The sequence below is a fragment of the Colius striatus genome, chromosome 16 (assembly GCF_028858725.1).
Source record: "Colius striatus isolate bColStr4 chromosome 16, bColStr4.1.hap1, whole genome shotgun sequence".
Classification (NCBI taxonomy): domain Eukaryota; kingdom Metazoa; phylum Chordata; class Aves; order Coliiformes; family Coliidae; genus Colius; species Colius striatus.
The window spans coordinates 14,781,094-14,805,584 of NC_084774.1; the positions used below are offsets into that span (position 1 = coordinate 14,781,094).

Here is a 24,491-nt window from a genome sequence, read left to right on the forward strand (position 1 = left end):
GAGGATACAGCTGAGTGCAACTTTCTGGCTTCCACAGTCAATTCTCAGCTCGAAACAGATGCAGTTTTTCACTAAGAAAGATAAGTTGCAAGGAGAATTTCCGCTGCTATCCTTCTCCATTAGGAGAGAAAATTAAAATATCCTTCAGGAGGGAATACATAACAGTTCTGTAAATGTAACAAGGAGTTTCTGCAAGCACTGAAGAATATCCTGAAAAAATACTACAGAACAGAACAACGTACATTAGAAAAAAAGAATAGCTAGGATAATGCCAAGAAAAAAACCATCCTGTAATGTCAATATTGTTGCATCAGGACAGATCTAGCCAAGTATATTTTAAGTGTTGATCAAAACTGTGAATCTGTTGAGGCAGAATTATAAGCCCATGTAGCAAAAGTCTGAAATTTGTAATGATAATTGAAAAATATTATGTTCTGGAGAGACCAAAAATCAGAGAGAGATCCTGAGCCAGTTGATAAAATTCACCAAACCAAGCAAGTGAGAGATGATCAGGCGGAGCCTTAAAACAGAACATGAAACAAAACCAAAGGTTGTGAAGGGAAGGTTTTTAAAAGTACTTAGGGAATTTAGATGACCACTTTACCATTGACTTTTTGTGAGAATTTGGTGCCAGATTGCTCTTTTTACCTTTGGGAATCTCAAGTAAGAGTCACTTGCAAAAAACAGGACAACAGCAAACTGAACACACTGCAGGGTTAACTTTCCACAGTGTGCTAGAGATGCTGACAGACAAGCCAATGGGCCAACTGGGAAAGAACTGGGACCTGCACCAAAAATGTACTTGTCAAGTAGTTGCAGATTTTTTTTTAGCTGTTCTGGGATAAAATTGACGTGTTTTGACTGATGAATCATGAGTAAAGATTGCCCAGTGTGCTCAGTTGGAAATACCAGCTTCTACCTGTATGTGCTGGAACACTCTGTTCTCTCCTCTGAGCATTTCTTTGGCAAATCTGTTCTTGAAGTAACAGCTAAGCACAAATCCTTCAGGGTTGCAATCCTGTTCCTCTCCAAACCAACAGGGATTATACCACTGAATCCAGCTGGGAGCAGTAGCAAGCCATTAATAAGGAGACTTCACATATATCAAAATTTTGCAAAATAGTAATTTCTTCACATGTCCCTTGCAGCATGTTGGGACAGAGACATTTAGTGAAATGTGTTTGCTGTCATCCATTACACCTGCCAGTATGTGACATTCGCTATCAAAATAGATGACAAACGGCATGAACGTGGGGTGCCTGGTTGCTCCTTCTGTTGTTCACAGACCTCTTTATCCCAACTGATTGTGTTTCTCTCCCTTTCCTTCCCCTTCAATCTCAGTACTTTCAGCTGCTGTGGAATATGGTGGTGATAATTCCAAGTTTCATCAGACTAAGGGTGACGGTGGCAACTGCATGGGCTCTCAGGCCTCTCCTTACCTCAGTCAGTGTTATCCTGTTTTTGTTTGCTTATAGAAACCCATAAATGCCCATACATAACCACTGGCATTAGAGTCTTACATTTCTGTTATTCCTAGAAGTTACAGGATAGAGCAACTCACACATATAGTGCTGTTTAAAATTTGAAACATCTATCCTCTTACGTTGGCTGAATCCACAATACAGTCAGTGCCTGCCAGGCCTTTTAGCATTCACTGATGTTAGATGTACTAGCAAAATTGCTAAAAAATAAATCTAACTGCTTTTTTTTTCTTCTTGCTTCTCTTTAATGCCTTATCTCAGAGCCTCCTGCCTTTGCTATCCTTTCCTTGAGGCCTTCCTGCTTAGTATGGTTTTACATTCATCTTAATTGCAAGATGAGAATGCAGAAACATACTGTGGGGTCTGACTTCTGTTGGAGAGGCTTATCTGGCTCCTGTTAAGGAAAAAGCACACAGACATGTTCTGTTCCTCTAAGCAAGGACCCTAACGGGACCATTCATGTCTCAGTGAGTTTCTCAGGTGAGCACTAGCTGAACCTTAGTATACTCGTAAGCTTGGTAAAGTCCAGTCTCCTCATGTTCACAAATATACAGGGAATTAGCTAGCTCCACTTGTAGACAGTTAACTACGTCCGCTCCTTGATCAGGTGAATTAATACATATATTTATTACTTTTACCAAACCTAATGGCTAAATGAAAGGAATTGGCTTGCAAGTATCCAATCAGAAATATTTTGTAACTATAAAAAGCATTATGTCATGTCAGCAGAGGATCCTACAGAAGTAACACAATGTGATGTGACACTACTCAAGCAATGTAATTTAACATGGCACCACCAAGTAAGCAAAAAAAAGCCCAAACATTTTATTTTTAGCTGAGATGCTCATTACCGTCCAATGTCTGATCTGAATGTTTTTTGACGGACTTAAGTGGAGTGAATTTGGCTGATGTCATGGGTTTAATAGCTATTTGAATTATCCCAATCTTCTAGCGGCTCACTAAATTTTTAATCTTTTCTGTTCACTATGAGGACAAAAAAAGTCTCTCGTCTAAAATAATGGCCTAAAATGCTATCATTGCATACTGTAAATGCTACAGCATTTGTCACTCAGTGGTACATTTTGAAAAGCTTTGTGAGATTTTGAACAGCCATGAGAGAAGTGGGAAACTATCGTCTGATCTTTGTTCCTCAGAGTAACCTGTGGCAAACAGAGCTACACAGATGCAAGACCAGCACCTTAGCTAAAAGCTTAGAGATGTAGTTCAGCAATACCTACAGATGCAATTACAGCACTTGGAGCACTGGAGATCACATAGAAAGAAAAATCATTTCAGGACACATTTCAACGTCCATGGGATTTGTTTCCAAAATCCAAGTTGATCTGATGTGCTGGGAACAACTCTCCACCAGGTTTTACAAGACATGGCCTCAGACCTAGCGGGAGAAAATAATCGTAAAATGTGAAGGTGGAAGAAGGAGGCAGCAAACTTCTGGCTTTCTGTGAAATGTCCAGTAGGCTCCAGCATGAAGTGCCAGCTCAGCCCTCAGTTTGTATCAGCATTACATCCAGTAGGTTTTGGCATGTAGCGCTTGCTCAGCCCTCAGCTCATATCAGCATAAACACTTCATCACAGCTGACACGCTGATATGCTAAATGAGTAAGTGCGGTGCACAAAGAGGTCACAGAGAAGTTAACTAAAGGGATTATAAGGGACAGTCAACACACTTCAAAAAGCAAAAACCTGATAGGTGCAGAAAACATGGTAAATGAGCCCTAAGAATGCAAACCCTCCGCCGTGCACTCCATTACAGCCCTGACAGTCCAGTTCCAAACAGTTAAATATGAAACTGTCAACAAGGGCCTGTCTTAATAACCAAACTTGAGGCCTTTTATCCTGGAAGATTTATGAAGTAATTTTAAAGAGGCCCAAGCAAACATCTGTCAATAAATTGAATGCCGGCTACAGGATTTACAAGCAAGACAAGAATTTCTCATTAAGTGTACATTAGCACTGTGGGGATCATAAATAGTAAGAGGGCAGGATGCTGAGCCTCTCAAGCTGTCATTAAAACACTATCTAAGAACTAATGAGGAAGTGATGGAAGGATACTAATGATCCCTCAGGCTCCCTTCATTCAGCAGTGAAAGCGGAGTGTGCAATAGTTTGTTTGCCATGACCAAAAGCCTACGGTACAGTACAGAGTTTTTCAGAGAACCTCCCAGCCCCCATCACTGCAAGCCCACCAGCTGCACACTGAGAGGTAACAAACAGAAAGGACAAGTCCTGGGCAAGTCCCAGATGCTGCTGCAGGCCAGTGGAAGCCATGTGGGTTACACCAGGTAGATTTGCAGTGCCCTGTAGTAGTAATTTCATATGGGAAATAACTTGCAAGTGATAATGAGCTTCTATATTGAAAAATGGGGCTGAAAGACTAAATTTCTCATACTTTCCCTGTCTGAGCAATGACTTGGAGTCTGGAGGCAGGACCTCAACTCAGCCTTCTCAAGGAGAGAGGCAAAGGTCTGTAATAACTGAAAGATCATAAGTGGCTCTGGTTTCCCAGAGCTACCATCATCAGTAAGTCCCTCACAGCCTTGACAGAAAGCTGCTCAGAGGGCCACATATTGTAAAGGAGGTGGTGCGCTTCCCAAAAGTGGACAAAGTGGCTCTTCTCAACTATCAACCCATTTTAGAGAACAAGGCATTCAGATGGTGCCCTCTCTCCTGGTGAAAATGTGGAGCTTTTTTTTTAGTCTCCCGTGTATGTTTGATGGAGTTTACACATGCATAATGGTGCATGGGAACCCCTCATGCAGAGGAATCGTGCTTTCTGAGCACCCAGCTGTGCCTGTGACCTTGAGTATGAGTTGTGTTTATCTGTTTACACACAGAAACAAGTGTATTCAAAACTATGTCTCTAATGGGGCCAAACTATGACATATGCAGACATTAATCCAAGGTCTTACTGACATATTCTCTCAGCTGATAAATGTCTGATCATGTATACAAAGTGCAGAAGCTCCACAATTCGAGACTATGGATGACTCCATAGCCCAGTAGTTAGGGGACTGATTTTGGGATGTGGAAGACCAGAACATAAGTTCTTGTTCTTCGGAATTCAGAACATGGATTTGATGTTGATCCTATCACACTCCTGATGACTGCACTTTCATCACATTTCTGGCTGTTCTATAACCCCCTCCCCTTCCTATCTCTGTGCTTGTGACTAGAAGCTGACACAATTTTCCTGATGACATCTTGGTCAGAAATTACTCATTTTTGAGCCTTACTGACAACAAATCTGTTGCTGATGGAAAAGAAAAAAAGTCTTTTAGATTGCTCTGTTTTCTTCCAAGATGGGAATCTTCCCCTTGCCGTGACCCTCTGGAGTACAAGGAAAAAAATTATTACTGGGACATAAAAAAACTGTTCCTACCAATAAGAATTATTTCTTTGGGTCTGCAGCACATTGCCACTTCAACTATAATGTAGTTACATTTTTTTTTCCGTACTAGATGTTTTTGCACACTATTGGTGCAGTGGATATACGTCTCTTTCTGAGACTTTTGTCTGCAGAAGAAATCAAATGAACATAACCAAAGTGCACGTTAGGAGAAAGATATTATTGAGTAGAAGCACATATCAACAAGTTGCTAGTCAGCTAAAAAACTCATTCAAAAGGAATACTGTAGTTAAAACCTTTAAACAGGCAGCTTTTCAAGCGAGTTTGTCCATGAACAGTAACTGTTGATAACTTGTATTTAATAGACAGTTCTTCTACAACAAAATTATCTCATAAAAAGACAAACTTTAACTTTACCAATAAAGGATAGCAAAGACAATTACACGAACATTCACTGCCTAGACCAATTTCCACCCAATACTGGAAATTTAACACAATCCAAGGAAGTAAATAACCTGTGTGCAGAAGGTTCAGAATGAAGCCTTTCATTAAAACAACAGCTACAGATACCTGAAATAAATAATGGGCAAATAAGCTACATCCAGTGAGTCATTTTTTCATCTCTATTATTCTCTGTAACTCAGGCTATATTCAGATGGGCTGTTTTCCAATACTTCCATTAACAATAAATCAACCAATAGGATCAATGCATTTAACTACTAGTCAGTGCAAGTCAGGATAGAAATTTCTCCCAATCTAATTAGTCCTTCTGATGTTATGGCAAGTATGGAAATGTATAATTACAGTGTAATTACATAGGCACTGCAAATTCAGTAAGTTGTAAATACAAGGCTAAATTTCAAAATTAGGTCATTTAAGAGGGTTCAAAATTAGGCAAAACCTGTTTGCTCATCCCTGATAATTATGCTGTCAACTTCTGCAAAGTCAGGCAGGAGCATCCAGCTGTTTTAATCAGAGAAGCTGCCTGACCTGTGTGAGTACGAAAGTGAACTCCCCAATTAGGGACTGATGGTTTCTTCTGAAAACAATCATTTTGGTCTTATACAGTGTATAAACCAGTTAGACAGTACTAGGGAGTCTATAGTAGTTGCATGGACTTTTCTCTGTCATTCTGGGGACGCTGCATTTTGACAGAATAGAGTGAATTTGTCCTTTTATGTAATTCCGTGTGCTGTATTAGATGGAACTGTGAGTAGAGACAGACACGTTTTGGCTTGCTTGTGGCCATGCATCACATAAAGTCTTATCCTAGTTTACCTCAGCTACAGAAGTTTGAACCTATTGACTGATTTACATCAGCAAGATTAGAAACCAATAACTGTCCTTTTGAAGCAGGAAATTTGCACTTTAAGTAGCAATTCTAAACCCTGATGCAAGGAAAACTCCTACTGCAGGGAGAGATCAACTTGTATCAGTGATGCAAAGGATTTCAAGAACATCTTTAAAAGCTGCTAAGCTTAGGAATGGCAAAATGTAGTGGAGTTGTACTTGCACGTGGTAGCTGTTGCCTGAATGCAGGACACATAGGTAAAGCTATATTTTAAAAAGCAATAAGAAAGAGTGTCTATTTTGATCTGTTCCAGTAAGGCCCACCCTGTGTTAAACAATTTTTTTTGTTCAGCAAATGTTTTATGGGGAAAAACGCCTACAAGCTTCTAAGCACACATCCATCTGCTGACCCAGCTGTGGATGCTAATATACATAATGGAAAAGAAATTTCCTGTTAACAGTTCTTCTGTAAACTGCAGATCTTAATCCTTTGTTTTAGGTACCAATTCAACAATTTAAATATCAATAATTAAACAAAACAAATTCATTTATTTTACCAAGATCTCAGGCAGCAAGTTCTGAATGGAAAATAAAAGAAAGCTTTCTTTTTTATTCTTGACCTTTTCAATGGAATAAAATGGATGCTGTTTTTAGGTAAGGATATTTGCATAAATATGAAAGTAAGCTTTAATGTTAACTGTATCTCAAGTATAGAACAGAAAAATATTTTTATATTGATCTGTATTTAAACTTTATGTTGTATTGTTATTACTAAGGTGTTCTCAAGTAAATATAGGTTTTACCATTTTGAGCACACTTTAACTATTATGGTGGTGTAAAGGTGCTCTTAATCCCTACAAGGATCAGATCTTCCCACAGAAACACACACTTGATTCATGGTAGCTGAACCAGATTTCTAATTACTAAAAGCAGATCTGATTTTTATACTCAAATTTAGTTTGATTTAATAAAAAAACCCCACAGGTGTCACCTTACTTTTTTTTTACTATAAATTATCCGACTTGCTACGTTGAAAAATGTTATCACTTGAACAACGCTGCACTATTCTTTATCATGTATTTCCCACTTTGAGTCCTCCTCTTGTGCTATTCACATTTTTTGGCCTTGGAAGGTTGTAGTGGTGGATTGATGAATATCGGACCATTCACTTTTGCTTCCCCCGAGTTTCTGAGATGTCTTTTGATTTTTGTGATAGGTGGACCTTAAAACATTCTAGTTCACATGTACTCATCTAAACTGTCTCCCTGATTTTGTAAGGTGGGATAAAACTCATAGCTGAGGATTTCAAGCACTCCCATTTCTGATTAAGCTAAGAACGTGGTCTTCTGTAGCACTTTAGGTACTTTTGCTTCTGCCATTAACTGAAAACCTGAAGGAAAAGCAAGGACTTGTTAACTTTCCTGAGTAAAAATGTCAGAAGGAGGGCCATTCACTGGGTTATTTCACCAGGAAAGAACACAGTTTGTGTCTAGTCCAAGACAGATGCATGGATATTCTCCCCACCCCAGACTCCAAGGCTGCAGTCAGAATTTTGTATTGAAAATTGCTTCTGTGCTGATTTCTCTTTTTTCTAATCTGCTTCTAGGTCTTTCTTCGGTAGCACAACAGTATTAACTCTGCTCTAGCTTTCACATACACTCTCAAGAAAAAATGTGCCTCCTTTTGCCTCTCACTTCATTACCAACTGTTTGTTTGCAGAGCAATGGTTGCATTAATGATGTGGGGAGCTGAGCAGGTGCACAGGTGTCTGTAGATACATATATTTCACTCAGCTCCTCCACTACTCTAGGCTTTGAACATTTCCCTTATCGTATATATCAAGTAAAGTAGGAAGTAAAATAAGTTTTACTATGAATGTTATCTCATTTATTGAGAACAAGCAACACAAATTCTGCATGGGCAATAAAAGGGTTTTAGAAGGAGTGTAAATGTAATTTCACCCTTTCAGGGCCTCTTTACATTGCTCCATAGTATAAAGGGCTCTTACTGGTTGTATTCTACCTCTGTAACGCATATCTACCCTCTATCTAAAGTCCAAGTGTATCTTCTTGATATATTTACAATGAACACCATGAATATATTTTATTTTTGCTAATGCCTTTCTGGGCTGATGAATAAAATCCCATAGAATCTAATAAACCACAGAAGGATAATTTAGAATTATATCCTATGGCAAGCTTCAGTAAATAATAAAAGCATAAATACACCGGCAAGCTAATGTTATCCACTGCAGGAGACATTTAGAAAGAGAACCTACATCTGTGCACAATAACACATGTTCAGTTGTGGATCTCTCTTTGCATTCACATATGTGATTGAAGGTACAAATTTACAGCCTGCTCTATGCACACATCATCATTACGCTCCAGTTTCCACACCATGAAGACTTACTCGTGTTTGTTAAACCTAGGTGGATATACTTTCTTTCCTATATTAGTCAAGTGAAAATGAATGAACAGAAACAGATTAAATGGCAACTCTAATTAAGCAGCTTATATGTCACAGTATACTAACATCAACATATTGTTTTAGCTACTGCAAATTATCAGTACTAAAGTTCTTTAACTGGTAGTGTAAATTTCCTCATTATTCTGGCTAGGAACAAAAGATCAGACAAAGAAAGAAGAAGGGCAAAGGTGCCTGATTATAAACAATGTTTTAATGAATAATAATATTCTGCATTTCTGTGCTGTTTCCCAGACCTTCACTTCTCAGGTAATGCAAATCCTTAGGCTTCAGTTAGCTCCAGCAGAGCCAGTTCCCACCTGTGAAGGAGCTGGGCTTTTTGATGGTGATAAATTGAGCTTCACAAGGCAGGAAGGGCTGTTGGGCCCTTTTGATCTGTGTGTGTCGACACATAGACTGTGCTCACTGCTGTAGGTTCAGAAAGACTTTTCTACAGGTCAGGAAAGAGAGGTGTGTAGCGAAGAATATGTCATGCCTCAGGTCAGTAAGTGGAAGGAAGAGGTTTCCCACCCAGCAGCCTTTGCACAGGTCTCCTCTCACAGATTTCCTTCCCCTTCTTCCCTCTCTCTCTCCAGATTGCTATTGTCCGTCTTCTGATTTGCACAGCAACAAGAACATAAAATTCACTGTCTGGCCTTTAAAGAGCTTAATGGGGGGACCTTCAGTGTGCATAGTTGCTCTGCTTTTAACTTATTTTTGCAAAGCAGGTATATTTCCAACCAAGAATTAGAGAGAGTGGCCTCAGGCTAAATTGCAGGGAGTCCCAAATGAGTGAACCCTTTGAGGGGAGAATCACTGAAGAAGAAAATGAAGATGACAAGGCTGTTGCTTCTTAATAAACATTATCACATTTTCACCATGCATTATTTATTACTTTTCTTTCACTGATTTATGTTCTAAAACATTTAATCTAATATGTATAACTATATATACATATATACATATATTTAATTATCTTCTTTCCCCTAAACAAATCTCAAGTTAAGAGTTCCTTCTTTATTTTTGCATTGTTAAATTAACATGTTCATCCTGTCAAATTCTTCTTTTTTCCAATCAGAATTTAAACATGATTAAATTAAAGGCATTTGACTGAATGCTGTAACGTTACATGTTTTCCAAAGCTAAAAATGGAACATTATAATCCATCCTAATGTTTCTATCTGTGCCTACAGTTTCTCTAACCTGCTAGGTTTCTCTATGAGCAGTTTCATCTGCTTTTGTGTGAGGACATGGGAAAGATTCTTAATCTTTGCAATATACTAAAGCATACGAACTCTGGTCCCAAAATGACTGAGGGAAGAACAAGGCTTGAATGACTCCAAGCTGAGTCAAACAGCAATGCCAACTGTCAGTAAGAGGAGCCCATGCGGTCCTCCTGGGTTCGAACAAAGCCTTGCCTGAGATTTGGAGAAACCCACAGAAACTCAGAGTCCTCCCACCTAAAACAGAGAAGGCTAGATGGGACTGGAGTCATTGTCATAAGGTGGTCTGACAAGGGCGGTGAAGATTATGTGCCATATGTAAATGCTGGAAAGCATCATGCATATAAACAAAGCAGCAGCCGGCAGCAAGGTGAAGCCAATCCTTCACATGGCTCTGACTCCTTGTCTGTTCACAGGCTATTTCACTGGGACTTCTTTCTGCACATAAGGCAGTAGGACCAAAGTTCTATTTCATGGGGTTGTGCACGTTGGAGAAAATTGCTCATGGTTACTTCAGCAGTGCTTGGAAGCAGTGCAAAAGGTCAAATTTTCCAGTGCAAGACTCTCCTCTCTTACTTTACTTTATGGTCAGATAGACTATTTTTATTCTGAGATCTGCTGCTGTCCAGTAAATATATAACTTTGTTACTAACCAAGCCTGCTCGAGAATGATACCTTTGTGGACACTAAAAACAATTTAATGGCATGTCACAATAGCAATTCACTCTGCTAATAGCCCAGCTCAATAATACTATATTGCATAAACCTCTTTCAGTCTTCTGACAAATAATTCACCTTTATGCACTCTGCAGCAAGCTCCATTTCACTAACAAATATATTTCTCCCCTATACCTACAAATAAATATCCAGCATCTTCTTACTGTAACATCAGCTGTTCTTTTGCATGAGGTCAGCGGTGCCATATTTCTACTATGAATCACCTATCTCCGTCACAGCCCTAGAGACTATCAGTTTTTAACTGGCACACCAAATCATAGAGAAGGGTGCAGGGAATAAAATCTCGGGGAAAAAAAAATGTACATTTTGATATGTCTCACAAGCAGTGACAGTGAAAAGTTTAAATACTCTGTATGTCAGGGCAGCCTTAAACAAATGTTTATGGGCTTTGCTTTTGCAAGCATAAGTATTTGGGTAAGCACAAACCTCAAGATGTCTCTTGCTTAAAATGCAGTGAAAGCTCACAGAGCAGGCAGGCGTCCTCCTGCCATCCGCTTCCTTCGTTTCTTTTTTAAGGAGACTGCCTGCTCAAGGAGAGATTTGTTGGGTCTACTGCACAATATGATAAAATAATTCAAGGCTGCTTCACAAGTTGTTTGGGGTGAATTGTTACCTTGTTTTAGGATGAAGCTGTACATGCTCTCTTAAAACCACAGCTGGCTCTGAAGTTCGGGAGTGGTCTGCTTAAGGTACTCTGTAGAAAACAGATCCATATATCCCTTCATTGACTGACACAAACATGATTCCCGGAGGCTCAGTGGCTTCATAGGGAATGAGTTGAATGGTCTCAGTGTACTTCCTACTCCAGGTTAGGAGAAATTCTTACTGCTGGCTTATCAGCCACAGCAGTGAGGATTCAGTTAACAATCTTTGCGATGATTCTCCCCAAAATCTTATAAGATGTTGGGAGGAAGTGCAAATAATATAGGTATTATAGCTTGCTGTACTGCTACTGTTTTAATAAATTAAAAATTACCTTTTACAATGTCTGAGTTCACATTAAAAGACAGAAAATAAAATAAATAAATGCAAGTCTTACAGGTAAAATAGAATTTATTCTGTTTTTATTTTGCTATGTTATCTGCTTATACTTAGAATAAATTCTTCCTTTCCTAGAAATGAGACTCAAGTGATATATTTAGAAATAGGATCAGCTATCAAAAGCTATTTTTTCCCCCAAATGCCTATGTAGAATCTGCTAAAAACCAACTGCATCCTGTTTCTTTAAGAATTACTCTAAAATGCTACAGTAGAAAAAGGCCATTTTTGTAGAAGAAACTATTTGTATCAAATATCATGAGAAAATAAGTGCATCATGACAATTTTGAACATCTTTTATGATTTGATTGTCAGTAACGAGGCCCACAGGAGAGTGATAAATGTGCAGCACGAAAAATATCTATTTCACTTAGATAGCAAATTATGCAACTCAGTGCTTGATAGCACTTGGCAAAATACAAATGTAGTTGAATGGAATTGAAATTGTTGCTCTTTGCCTAAAACACAGGTAATATCACCAGGGGTCCTGTCTTTAGATATTTATAAGAGCTAAGAGTTTAAGTAATAGTAGCAGTAATACGAAATTACCTTTAAACATTGAAAACATTTTTACTTTGTTACAGGGTGTAATTTACACTTTTTCTCTAATGGCTTACATACTGAAAATGATATACTAATGCAATTTTTCAAATTTAGTTACCTTTTTGTGTTCTAAAATTATATGCTCTCTCTTTTCCCTGTTTGTCACTTTTCAGATTCTATTTAATTCCATGTTCATAGAGTTTCATAATTTATCTACTTGTCATAAAAGTTTTCTGAAGTTTTAGAAATACAAAATACCCCCAATAAACTGACGAAAATGCTTCCAGTTCAACTTTTAGAAATTTTTCAATTTTATTTTGAACTATTAGCATACATTTTGTTGTTGCTGTGTGATTTTTCACACAGTGACATCAAGCAAGGAAAGGAAAAAATGATCAGAGAAGAGATTCACTCAAACCATTTATATTAAGCTGTCTCTTCACTTATAGATTTATATTCCTGCTTATCCTGCATAGAAGGATAGGAAGATAAATATAGGAAAGTGCTGTATAGCTATGTCTTAGCACAGGATGGGAAATGAATTTCCTACCCTCTGAGAACTTTCAAGCTTTAAAAATTTCCCTTCTCCCAAGACATGAAGAAAAGTTTATGTCATCTGCTAATTAAAAAAAAAGAGATCATATTAGATGAAGTACTTAGTTTTGATCATCTCAAATCACTTTCTCTCACTGCTGATGTTTCTACATGTTCATTTACTTGTTTTATACAAGTTTTTTATGCCAATTAGCTTGAATTTTGAAACCAAGAGCTGTTTCTACTTAAGCAATGTGAAAACAGACTATTTTGACAGGATGCCTCTTTAAAACTTTCAAAATTATATTTCTCTAACCAAACCTTTTCACTCAGATAAATTATGCTTCAACATGTCATCCAATGAAAAGTTTAATCGACAAAATCTAAATAACATTTACTGTGCCTCTCTATTTCTTCCTAACCATTTCTAACACCATTTGAGTCCTTCATTAGCATGACACCAGAAAAGTAACAGGAACTGCTGAATTGCTGACTCCTTACTGGGAAGTCTTTTGGGTAGAGGATCCAGTGGAACTAGGAGAGGTGGTTTCTCCCTCTTGGTGCCCTCCGTCCACTCCTCTGCAAGGGCTCTGCTCTTGCTGGAGGATTTGTGACCTCTTCATACTAAGGTCCTTGGCATATTGTTATGTTCTCCCTCCTCCAACTCAATGTGGCAAGAAACTCTATCCTTCATCTCATATGCATTCACATCTCAGTATCCCCAAATCACAGAGATCCCCTCACACTGGAAACAGAATGAGCCAAGTTCGGGAGAGGTGGGAAGCCTCAGTCCCTTCCCATGCCTCTGGCTGTTGCCCCACTGGAGAAGACAGAGACAGTGTGGAGATTCAGCCCAATGCAGATCATGCAACCTGGTAAAGAGAGGCATGCAGTGCTTGTACCTAGTACTTGCTACCTGGTACTTGGTACAAATTATCAGGTGCTTGGTAATTTGAAGGTTTTTTTGCTATGTGTGCTGTTTGAGTCATGATGCTGTTACTGGGTCATGTGCATTTCTCTTGGTCACAGATGCACACGCAAACATGATCAGACAGCCGTGTTGCACTCTATGTATCTCTCATGTGCAAAACCTACAGAAAAAAAGATTAATTGCAATACACACTAGAAATACAGGCAGAGGCAAGTGAAATGCAGGTTCTGACCATCTGCAGTTGTTAAAAGGCTCAATTCAAATTGCATATGAGAAGAGGTGTTAGCCTTATAGTTCACAGCCAAATTTTAATGTGGGTAATTCCCTGCATTCCCCTAAAAATTTCAATTTGACACACTGTTTTATTCCTTTTGGCATTGACTCTTGTGTAATGTTGCTCTGCTCTGTTGAACAGTTGCCTTTTTCACCCTACACGTGACTTTTCAGCAATAATGGACAATGTTATTGTCAGGTCCTAAAAATCTGTCACTTGCATCTTTTATTGCTTTGCATAACTTTGTCTGGAGTCCAAGGGAGCTTTCATATTTTCATATCTGTTATTCTTATCTTTCTGGCATCAAATGACAACTTCCTGGGACCTTTGTGGATCTGGTGCAATGCCAAATAAGACAGGAAGCTATGCATTCTCTTTTAATATTCCATGTCTTTTTCATATAAATGTAAACTTATGAGTACTTAAGAAGCCTAAAAAACTGATAGGGAATTACTGGGATTAACAAAAGAACCATAGAACTAGGAATCAAAATTCCTAAAACTTGCAATCCCAATGCACAATTGTGAATTAAAATAGGCAGCATTTTGATGAGAATGTGAATACAAGTGACTACTGCAATGGCATTTAAATGACTTGGGTATTTGCAGCTCCTCTGAAACTCTCCTGAGAGATGCTGTTGACAAAGTAAAGTCACCATTGCTACTCTTAAATTAGCTTTTGTATCCTAAACACATCATTAGGTGGTATTTCATAGCATAAAACTCTTACCTGATCTGAAATAGAAGTTTCTTACAAAAATATACAGTCCCTTTGGGTTACAGCTAGGAGGATCATTTGGAATAAATGTATAAGTTGAAAATGGTGTTGTTTATTCTGTCTTAAAATACTTCATTCTCTTAAATATTCTCATATTTATAAATAAATAATCTGTCGAAAGTATGCACCAGAAGATTACTATGGATACTTTAGTTTACTTTTAAGCAGTTTGTTGCATCTCTTAAGTATTTCCAATGCAGATATGTATGATTGGGTCTTTTTTTTTTTTTTCCTCTCAGAAAAGAGCCACTTTACAAACCACATTCCAAGTGCCAGGACCTCTTTTTCTACGTGTAATTTTTTTGACCAAAATGCTGCAATATTAATTTTTAAAGAGCACATTATTGGTAATCGAACATAAAGCATCTGAAGCTCAGAATAACTGATGATCTTTTTGATCAAAACTGTATCTAACATATGAGTATTAACAGGGGATTCAAAACAGATATTTTGTCCTGCTAATAGTGTTCTGCTCACAGACACTTCTGTTTGTGTCAAGAAGGGACAGCATTTAGAAGACGACTGCCACTGTTGCCAAGACAAACAAATATCTTGAGTTTCCTAAAGGGCACAACATCTCACACTTTCACTTACATTATATGCCTCATTTCTAAAATAATTGCAGCTAAAAAGTCCAGTAGACAGTGTTACTTGGAGGTTTTAGTAAAAAAAACCCAACACACCTCTTTGAAATAACATTTAAGATCCACTTTAAGATTTTCTTCACCAAACACAAAGGAAATTTAAAATCAAAGCTGAAAATCTGGCTGGAAACCATGTCCTTAAATCAACCTACCTCTCCTTAGCTTTGCAGGGAATCTCACACACTGTACTAATGCCATATGTGCCACAACACACAGGAATAATGGGGTGAGCTGAGGACAGTGTCACACCATACTGAGTTACTCTTAATTCAAAATTTCTTCCTTGCTTTCAAGAGGGTAGTTTATAACCCTGCCAAAATTGCACTTTAAAAAAAATATATATACATAGTGAAAAAAAATGCAGCATGAGAGCACACAACTTCTGGAGATAAAAACTGAAAGAGTTGCTGAAAGTGGGACGAATTCACCTTTCAAATATGTGTAAACTGGATAAATCCTGAAGAAAATAAAGGAAGAAATGATAACCTGACAAGGAACAACAGAACCTGCACATCAGAAAAAAGCCCAGATTTTTAACTCCCCAGACAACTCAAAAATCAAATCAGAATATAAATTTGAACCTTCCCTGCCTCAAAATTGAAGGGCAGTCAGCATTTAGGGATTGATTTTATTAGATACTAGCAGCAGAGTGGAAAATACAGATAGTCTTTGAAATACACGGTATACAGCATTTTAATTACTCCCATGCAGACTTCAGCAGTTTCAGTTTATGGGGCTTCATGGGAAAAAATAAAATAAAATTCTGTTGTTACATTGTTTCCATTCACTTGGTTTTTGCACCTCTTTTGCATTTCCCTTGCTTTATCAGTGGAGGTGAGCACATACATAAAGCTGAGATCAGAACCCTGCTCTTTAAACACCCTGAAAGTTCAGAGGAGGTCAGAGCTGTGAGGTGGCCCTTTGTAGGGGTGGGAACAAACTGCTCAGATCGGTCCCGTTCCAAAGTGCAAAGCAGATGCTGGGTCTCAAGCATCACTTCAACCCAGATTCATTTACCACACAAAGTCATAATTCTGCTCCAGTTTACTTTTTGTACAGACAAGCTTCAGTCAAAACTTTGCCTAGATTTGAAGAAATGTCTGATACAATAGTTTCATCCAGCTTTACTTTCAACTGCTGATCTGAAAACCTCTTTCCTTCTGAGTCTTGTCTCACATTTTTTAACTTGTGTCATTTGATATTCAGGTTTCCTTCAAATTTAGTCTCATCTGAAGGCAGAATCAAGCTCTCTCATTTCCTCAGAATGCATAGGTTATGTGACAAGACATACAGTTTTGATCATCAGTAAAATTTACTTCTACACAATATTGCAGTTTTAATTAGCAGTAAAGCGAAATCAGTGTGATTAGAACATGGCTTTACAGAACCTGGGAAGGCGCTCCCATGGTACTTGATATAATGGATGGTATTACCACATTTATTTATGGCAGTACAAGGGTGTAGGGAATTCTTTGGAAAAACTTCAAACAAGAATTGACAGGAATATATTCCATTTCTTTGTCTGACATATGAAGAGTAGCTTAACTTTTGTGTTGAGTACCTTTTATGGTAAAATGTGTTTTTTCTCGTACTGCTTAACCAAGCAATACTTCTTCCTGCTTCAGTGAGTTTCTTCCCAAAGTTGCTCCTGCAAGGGCACCCCTGTACAGTTTCTGCTGAGATGATTGTATGATCAGAACAGGCTGAGGAAGCAAAGCAGACCTGGAGTAGATGAGGAGTGGCTTTATAAGGCTACCTCTTATCACCATGTCCGTCAACAAAGATGATGCCCATGGGAAGAAGGCTTTAAGGCTGTGAGACAGGGCTGCTCGTCCCATCCTGATCTATTTGGTGAGGGAGAAGGGGAACCTATCACTTTTCCCACACTGGGTCCTGCTCTGAGATCTCCAGAATACCTTTGTAGCAAAAAATCCAACACACAATGCACTGCAAAGCCTGTGACTTGGTATAATTGGAGTATGCTGATGTGGATTATGTGACCTGGCAGAAATTTAGGTGCCCCTCCATTTGTCTCTAGAAGCTGTGCAGTGCTTTGGAAATGTCCTATGCCCAAAAAATGTGCTCTGTTCAGAGAGTCTAACCTGCTGAGTCCTGTTGATCTCTGCCACTCTACACAGAAGACATGGAGCTCTATCAGTCTGATTTGGGGGAGCAGTCTGATGGAAATGATATTACCTACTGCATTACAGTAAACAGGGCTTCTGTTATTTGGAGCAGAAACTGCTGAGAGGTGGTGAGGAGTAGGTCATATGTAGGGAGAAAAGGGAGAAAGCATCATGATCCCTTTGTACTGCTGCACCTGAGCCGCATGAAGTCCCCCTGGCTGTGATGAAAGAGGAGAAGATACTCAAGGGACACTGTGCTACAAACAAATGATCTCACTCCCAGCTCACTTTCTTCTTGTAGTGAACAAAAATCTGCAAAATGAAAGGCAAAGTCTGACTTGCAATCAATCTTCATTAAGAGTCAGATTCTTTCACTGCAGCTCTATAAACAGTATTTTTGTGAATTAAAAATAACATCGTGTTAATTACAGTTCTGCATTACCTTTTCTTGTTATGGCATGTTAGGCATACTCCTACTTTACAGAATGCCAATAACTCTACACAATTGAGATTTCCTTTAGTGCTTCCACAGGATTAGAGTTCCCTCCTCAGATAAAGGAACAATCCTTTGAGATGATGGCACATCAAATATGCCCTCATATTTCTATCTCCTGTTTTCCAGCCTGTGCCATATTGTGCACAAGCTGAAATGGCACAGTACTGCACATCTGCCATCTACTTCAGAGTGCCATCACTGAAAGTGTCTCAAATTGTCTTCTCAGGTGACCTATCAATATAGTAGATTCAGAAAACCAGAAACCCTGTAGCCCTGTACTCTGATCCTTCCTTTTCAAATTCAGTTAAAGCCTCCACACTGGAAAATCAGCCTTTTATACTAAAGGCTGGGGAAGCGCTGAATACGGATTCATACTGTATTAATACAAAGCAGTGTCTATGTCCTGTGATTGTGTGTTAGCAAATTCATCTTTTACATCCTCATATCATCTCGGTATGTTGCCCATGGATTCCAACAACACACGGTGTTGACACTCAGCCAAGACACACAGCACTAGGTACAGTTCAGTGCGAGTCCAATGGCAATATGGTGTAGCCTGCAGTCTCTCTCACAACCAGCGCAGTCAGTTCTTAATAGAGACTCTGAGGGGCAGAACTGAGGAACCAGACTATATCACAGATAGAGAGGGAATCAGAAAGCTCATCTATGCTTGAAAGCCCAAACAACGAATCTACTTTGCATTTAACATGCCATGAATTAGGGACAATATAGAAGTACCGTCCAAGGTGGGCTGTTGACACCTACTGAGGCAAATTGTACTGAACGCACCACAAGAATGATCAGGTTTCATCCCAGGTTTTAGTGTGTCTCATGCTGTATTTTTTAAATCTAAAGCTGACAAGGAAGTAATACTCCATCCACTGCACATTTGTAATACCATCTCTGGAGCCAGGCTCTGAAAGCAACATTTATAAACTGGTGTTAACAGGACCCAGGTGACATTCTCAGTACTCAGGTCAGTCTATGCTACGGACAGCCAATATCCTGATGCTAAGATGCAATTTCCCAATGGAAGTTACAAAATCCACATGTTTGCAAGCTCTGTTTTGGGCATCTAACCACATAAATTGTTCCAAACAACAAAAATGAGATAGGATCAAGACATTACACGTCAGCAGAAATATCCTCTCCTTGTCCTTGAGTCCACAGCATATTCAGATTTCACAAAACTTTGGTAGGAATTTCCATGACTCATTCAACAGCAATCCATCTTTCCTGAGGATTTTTTTATTTGCAATGCTACTATAAAGATTGAAAATTAGGATTTTTTTTCTTTTGCTTAAGAGGTGAATTCACGATTTCATGCTGAATGTATTTGCATAGGATCACAAACTACTTACACATATGGGTGCATCCCCAAAGCAGTGTGAAATGGACATAAGCACAAATCTATTCAGTACATAATTGCATTTGCTGCAAACCTTTTTACACATGAAGACTGAAGTGCAGAGGGATTGCAGTATATTGGTGCACAGAAATACAGGCAGTCTAGTTCAATGAATTCCTAACTAGACAGAATAAGCATGAATTAGAGTTACATGGGCTGTTTGAACATAAATATTCTTTAAACAACAGAGAGATAGGCAGTCCTGTGAGCCATGGATGGAACAGCAATGAGTACCAAACAAGGCCTTTTACGGACAGGTAAGTGTGTTGAAAATGCACAGATTGACAAAACTATTTTAGATAGAGAAACTGGAACTTGATGTAGAAAGAGCAAAGCATATGGGAACAAATAAGTAAACTTCAGAGGAAGAAAGAAAGAGTGGAAGAAAGAATGAAAGAAAAAAAGAAAATTCCCCTACAGGTTTAGCTGATAATGTCAACAAGCATCATTCTTACTGCTCTCTCAGTATATGTCAAGTCCTCTATTGCTTCTAATCTGTTGTAAGCTATATTCTCTATAGACAGATATAACACCAGAGGAGAACATTAAGACCACCTATTCATATTTTTTTGACATCTGAAGTACAGTCAGACCTCGGTAGAACTTCAGCTTTGGCACAGAGAGAATCTGTGATCTTATCAAATATGCAATCCCACATAAAGCAACTGCTGAGCTGCACAAGAGTCACATAAATATTAAAACGTTCAGAATGGTTAACTCATCAAACAAGCTGCCTATCTGGACAGATGGACGGAAGGACTGAGGAATACATCATGCAAAAGCTGGAATTTAAACTGCGAGAAGAAAGTATGCTAAGAAATGAGACAAGCACATGCAGAAACCTCACATTCACTACATATGTGGTCATTGCTCGCTTTTAATCAGGAAAGGTTTGAACTGAATTTCCCTAGAGTGTGATTTCTAAGCAGAAGATGATAGAGCGTATGGTTTGGGTGCTGATCAGGGAGCCAATATATTTCAGAACTAGCGTAAGACCGCATTGATCCTACAGGGAAAAACACAGGCAGAGAGAAGATGTGTTATTTTGTAAACAGCATATGAAGGCTATCTGGTGATCAGAGATTGCAGTATTTTCCATCCCTCTGCTCATGCGAAGCAGGTGAAGCCATCTTTTACAAAATTAAAAGACATCCAGACAAGGCTCAATGCTAAGCAGCTCACAGAGCTCGAGAAGGCAGCAGTTAATGCAAATTAAATGTATTTGTTTGCTGGTGTTTTATAGCTGTATGTTACTGAAAGAACTTAGCATCTGACACACAAATTTATGAATTTAACCTCAAAAAGAAAATAAAATAAAACATTTTCCAGAGAGATGAGAAGCACTGAAATGTCTGAACCTCCTCTGCTCCCTAGAAGTTGCCAGGACTCCTCAGGAGCTCAGCTAAGGCCCGTCTTTCAAAGAGTTTGGGCTCATGGCTGTTGTAGATGTCTCTCTGTACGTGTCACCACAGCACTGAGCACCACTTGAAGATCTGGGCTTTATTTTAAGGCTTAAGAGGGAGTAAAGGATGAGCACTTTGTCCCCCAGATTCCTCCATTGCGGGTGCAGGTGGCAGTGCTGTGAGAAGAACATGCCTGCACATCTGTCCAGCTGCCTCTGCCCTCGCTTTCCCACAGCCTCCCGGCTGCCTCTGCCCTGGGCTTCCCGCAGGAGGGGTGCCGCAGGCGCTCGGCCGTTCCCGGCGGGCCGGGCCGGGGGGAGAGGCGGCGTGGGGAAGCCTGGCACTACCATCTAGCGGGTGCTGCCTCACAACGGCAGCCGCTTCCGAGGAAGAGGGGAGAGAAGAGGACAGAGAGCAGAGAAATAAAACATTCTTTATCACTGCTCTTGACAGGTATTATATTGTACTATAGTGCCATTTGTTTAGTTACTGCTACAGCAAGTGCTGTGCAGAAATCTTATAAGCAGCCATATGGCACCTCTGAATGAAAGCCATTATGCTTTTATGAGTAACCCACACTGTCTCTGCTAGGGAAAAGAACCTCCGTTTCCACCAAATGTCATTTTCCTATTCTGAAAGGAAGAAAATATTTCTGACTTTCACTGAACTCCACAAACCTGAGCTGATTCTCCTCTGCTGACAGTGTTTACAGAGTCTAAACCCACTGGAGGTCTCAAATACCCACCAGGTATTTCGCTACTGACATTTTGCTGTTTCGATGCTCATGCTTTTCAACTGTGCCATATTAAACAACACTGTTTGCATCTAATATTAGATTCCACCGTTACTAGTTCATTAACATTTTATAGTTTACCGTCCATTATATTTGACAGCAACTGTCCAGGCATTCTTAGCATTGTTTTTAAAAAGAGTAACGGACCTTTAAGATCAGAAAGTCTATTCTCTACACAGGGTAAAAATGACAAGCCATTAAAATTTCCTAGTACCTGGATGCAATACCTGGATGCCACCTCTTAAATTAACTCTGTGCTTTTGCTGTGTGGAGCAAAGGTTTTGTGGTGATTGGAAAAAATAATATTTTCTCCTATATCAGTTTCTATTTCCAATCCTCCCATATTTCATTAAAAGTGGTACATTGTGTTCTGGGGATTCGGTTGTTAAATACTGAATAAGGGTCTGCAACTTGCTAGTTGAGGAATCAACCAAAGAACTATGTGTTAAAGGAAGATCAATATTTCAGCACTACATACAGAGAACTCGACTTATTTTAAAGCTGTGTATGTTCACATGCTCAATTTGCATGTAAAATAATTGTGATTGCGAGCACAGTTGCAGAAAGTGCATATGCAAATTAGGCACATAAAGATGAACACATTCATATGTGATGGCCATTAAATGTATCCATCCCTTGCCCACTTCTGGTGTCTGTATATAGATTATACGTATTGGCCTTTTTTTAATAGATCAATGTAATTTATGAAAAAAGAAAAAAAGGCTTCAATAAAATAAACCCTATATGGAGACATGTTGTTAAAAGTAATCTAAATAATCTCACTTTACTGCTCCAGATAATTAACACTCTTCAGCAGGAACTTTCCTCTAAATATCAGTCTTCTTTTAGAGAGATTTGCCATTTTACTGCATTCATTATATACACCACACTAAAGTCAAGCCGTGTACCAGAAATACTGCAGGGATCACGCAGAATGTAATTGCTCTAATGCTTTGCATATTTATGTTTGAGACCTTTTTATGAAGTGTTACTTCAAAAAAAGAAGGATCAGTTCATCTTTAAAAGGGAGTGATTGATTGCTGCCAGTCAGGCATTCCTTCATTCTTGGCTTCTCTCTTAGTCTCTGTAATAAGTTTTTCACGAACACCAGCCCGCTATTAAAGAACGGTATTCATCATAAGCCAAGCAGAGAGGAGGCAGACTTTGATGGGCACAATACCATATTTCAATCTACAGTGTCCTTTTTGTTAAACTTGATCTGCTGCCTCATTAGCGTTAGAGTAAAAATACACAAAGCCTTTTGTAAATATTAATCAGAACTGCATAAAACCCCTCTCCAGACTAAATTACTTATTATTGGGCTCTCTCCAGGTGATAATATCTAGCTAAAAATTTTGTTTGCCTAAATTGTGGGAGAAAAATACCTTTTTATGTACATTTTATGTAGTACTCTTACAAGGATAAGTGTTTTAAGTAAATGCATTTCTTTACCCTTTTCCTTTTTTTTTTACCATCCATCCTTCACAGAGAGGAAATGTACAGCCCTGCTGTATATTGTAGGCTGCAGCATTCATCTGAGCAGTATGAGGTTTAAATTCCTGATATCCAGGTTTATTTCTGGTAGTGCTGATTAATATAAGAGTGCTTTTTCATGTTTTCCTGCTGAGCTTAAACTTTATAGATGTGAGGCTGTGACTTAAGACACACTGAATTAACAACACATGCTTTAGGCTAGTAAATATGGCACTACAGAGGAGTTTCACTAATCGTAGTCCAGATGGGTTCCAAAGCAGGACTTGGTCTTTTGCACTTCAGAAGGTCCCTGTCAGGACAATAAAATGTCAGGATTTTGTTGCAGTTATACATTCTTGCAGGGTTTTTAAATTAACTTCCAGCATTTCAGCCTTTCTGAGAAAGGTGAGCTTCATCACTGTTGGTGAGACCCAACAAAATGGAAGTTCCTTGCACAAAGTTTTCACTAAAATGACAGCTTAAGCTTATGAAATCAATTTGCTTTATATAATTACTGGTCCAAGGCCAAAGCTGAAACTTTGGGAGGCTTAGGCTCAAATCCTGTTTTGTTCAAGCATTCCCTTGAAGTTTGTGATGAACGTAAAAAAAAAAAAAGCCATCTGTTAAAACGGGATTAGTCACATAACTTCTAAAATCAAAGCTCAAAGGTCACTATCTCCAGCATCTCTTTGTTAAAGTAAACAATATAAATGCTCTTAAAATAATTTTGCAGAAATGATTTTTATTGCTATCATTGGGCTTGATTCTGCAAACATTTCTTGGAGGAAAAGTAGCTTCCTTAATGAAACTACTCTTACCAGCAAAGCTAGTCATTGTGCAAGGCTTTTCAGAATCAGCCCCCATTAAAGTTAATTTATTGAAGCAAAAAGACTTTTGTGCTCTTTTTAGCAAAACCATTTCAGGCAGAACTCATCTTAAAAGAAAGGACTGAGCAAGCATTTGTGTGACATTAACAGCTGGACCATTTGTAAATGAAATTAATGCTGTATTGGTATTTGCAGAGTTCAATAACTACTGCCTATTTGGTTGTAAACTTGAGGAGACAGGGTGCTGGTTATGCTCGGGTTTTTACAACATCCAGCCCATCACAGCCCCCAGCAGAATTGGAGCCCCAGGAGTCACAGTAATACAGATCTTAAGAACAACATTACAGACATCTGCCACAAATTCTGCAATAATGACTACATATCTAATCACAGCTTTCCTCATGCATCTGAGAGACTTTGCATAGATTTGTCTGAAAAGTTTATGGTAACTATGCAGTCAAAATAAGCACTTAAACACCTTGAAAATATCTGTGGAGACAACTTTTTGAACTGTAACTCTCGGTGCTGTCTTACTTGTTTGTGGCAGTTGTTTTGTGTACATTTTACCCCTCTGAAACTGCACTTGAATCATCTGAAGTGCTACTCTAGCAGTAAGAGGCATCATTCACAAGCATCAGTTAAACTACTGATAACAAACT

General features: G+C 38.8%; 1 protein-coding gene across 4 annotated transcripts in view; it reads right to left on the reverse strand.

Moving 5' to 3' along the window:
* Positions 1–24,491, reverse strand: part of TSHZ2 (teashirt zinc finger homeobox 2) — a 227,791-nt gene that overhangs the window by 141,931 nt on the left and 61,369 nt on the right. The window lies entirely within an intron of this gene.